The sequence below is a fragment of the Pinus tabuliformis genome, chromosome 6 (genome assembly GCF_031772625.1).
Source record: "Pinus tabuliformis cultivar Carrire ecotype Pingquan chromosome 6, CPIR1, whole genome shotgun sequence".
NCBI classification, from domain to species: domain Eukaryota; kingdom Viridiplantae; phylum Streptophyta; class Pinopsida; order Pinales; family Pinaceae; genus Pinus; species Pinus tabuliformis.
In genome coordinates this window covers 464,733,322-464,735,940 of record NC_142292.1, presented here as the reverse complement: position 1 = coordinate 464,735,940, position 2,619 = coordinate 464,733,322, and positions in this window count along the sequence as shown.

The window sequence follows — 2,619 nt, the reverse complement described above, 5'->3', positions numbered from 1 at the left end:
TTGTCTATCTATGAGTGCCTGATATGAGCATTCATCTCTCACCCTGTCATCTGTTACCTACTCCCACCAGAAGCCCCTGTCAGTAAGCTTGATTTGAACCCCTTCATTGGCTAGCCAGTCCGCTACTTTGTTGGCTTCCATGCGAACATGCACAAACCTGAGAGTTTTTAGAATTCCTAGGTGTGATTGAATTCTTTAATAGACTCGCAGAAGCTACCAGTGACCTGAGATTTTCTCTGGAGCTGCTCCAACGCTAATTCATTTGATCGAATTAATTACTAATTCCGAGTCAGCCTCAATGATGACATTATGAATGTTGTGCTTGAACAATATTTCCAAGCAAAGCTCCATCACCATGAGCTCAGCCATATTTTTGGTTGCCTTCCCTAGATAACTATTGAAAATGACCTGTATGTTTCCCTCCTCATCTCTCAGGACCCTTCCATAGCCTGCTTCTCTAGGATTTCCTTTAGAGGCTCCATCTATGTTAAATTTTAAAAAACCTTGAGAAGGGGGCTGCCAGAGAGTCTTTCCATCTAAGGTATTCCTATTGATCTGCAGAGGACACTAAGGGGGATGAACTTGAAGCTCCAACTTTTCCAAGATTCTGGCCTCTCTGTGTCCTATGGGTTTTCCTGAAGAAACACCCCCCAGGATGTGAACAGTCTCCTTGAGTTGCTTAAGGATTAGCTTAAGGATGCTGCTCACCAGGCTCGTCTTATCTTTGAAAATCCTATTATTGCGCTCCTTCCAAACATTCCATATTACGAACCCTGGGGTCAACATCTAGGCGAAGTTATTGTCTCATTATCCAAGAAATTTTTCCGCCAGTTCTTCAGTGTAGCAATGATGTCATTTACATGTCTGTCTGTCTGCTCGAAGACATCTCCAACCCAGTTCCAAAGTGTTGTAGTGAATAAGCATCTATTCAGGATATGATTAGTGGTTTCTTCCTGTTGACCACACAGATGACATCTTGAGGGGCCAACAAAGCCTCTTTTCCTTAGGTTTTCCCATGTCAGAATCTTTCCCTGTTGCACCAGCCACTTGAACAGTTTGACTTTCATCCAATGAGGATTATCCCATAGTTCTTTCCATTCCTTATCAATGTTTGGAAAGTTGAGCTCTGTGTCTATTCTTTTGGCTTCCTTAAGGGTGAAGATACCTGCCTTATTCTTTCCCCATCTTAATTAATCGTCTAAGGTTGAGGTTAAGATTTGTCTCTCTTCCAAAAGATCGTTAAGGGCTATATCTTGAGCCTTCATCATGCCCATTTCACCGTAATCTGGAAGTTTCCATATTCACCATTTCCCGTTGTTACTTGAATGATCCCAATAATCACTTACCCTTCTTAATCCTTTGGTGATGGTATCTGTGTGAATGGCTGCTAATTCTTCACTATGAAGATTATCCTCCTCCTGCTAATTATCCTCCTAGAACCAGGCCAGATTTCCATTTCTGATCTCCCAGAAACTATGTTTTTGGACTAGGGCCTTGTTCTCCCATGCTCTATTCCAAATTGGTGAACCTTTTACTTGTCCTGTCATTCTTATGAGGTTCTTCTCCTACCAATCACTTGCATACTTTTGCTTCCATAGTTTAGCCCAGGGGGCTTGTATTTCCTTTATCCATCTCCACCAGACTTTGGCTCCTAGAACTCTTTTAAGAATTCCTGGGTCATGAAGCCCTAAGCCTCCATGGGATTTTGGTTTGTAAACCCTATCCCATGCCACTAGGGCCCATTTCTTATTTTCTTCACCTTTCCCCCAGAGGAAATCTCTCTGAGTGTTTCTTATTTTAGTAATTACTCCAGTTGGTGCTGGAATAGCTAATAGCATATAGATAGGGATGGTTTGGAGGATAGCCTTAGTGAGAATCAGCCTTCCTGCTAGATTTAGGGCTCTATTTGTCCATTTTCTAATCTTATCTTTTAGCTTATTTAGAATAGGTGCCCAGATTTCCTTGTGTAACAGTTTGGCAGTGAGGGGAACTCCCAGGCATTTCAAGGGCAATGACTCTCTTTGAAAGCCCAAAATTCTAGAAAGATTTCTTTGAATCGAAATATCAGTGTTGAAAAAGAAAATATTTGACTTAGTAAGACTTACCTTTGTGCCCGCTGCCATGGCGAACTTACTCAAAATCTTCTTAAATACTCTGGCTTCCTTGACTGTGGGTGTGCCTTGAAGCATAGTATCATCCACAAATCGCTGATGTGTTACCGAGTCCCCACCTTGAGTGAGTCGCAGACCCTGAATTCTCCCTTCCTCCTTAGCAGCCCTGATTTCTCTCCCTAACCCTTCCATCATTAGAATGAAAAGGAAAGGAGAAAGAGGATCAACTTGTCTAAGACCTCTAGTAGGCTTGAAGGTTTTGGAGGGAGAGCCATTGAGAAGAATTGAACAACTGGCAGTGGTAACTAGTGCCATGACCCACTTAATCCAATTGTAATCAAAGCCATATGCTTTGAGAACTGCTCTTATATATGACCAACTAAGTTTATCATAGGCCTTTGCTATGTCCAGTTGAATTATCATCCCTGCCTGTTTATTAGTGTTAAGTGAATGAACCACTTCATGAGCTTGAATTATGTTGTTAAGAATTTGTCTTCCTTCCACATAG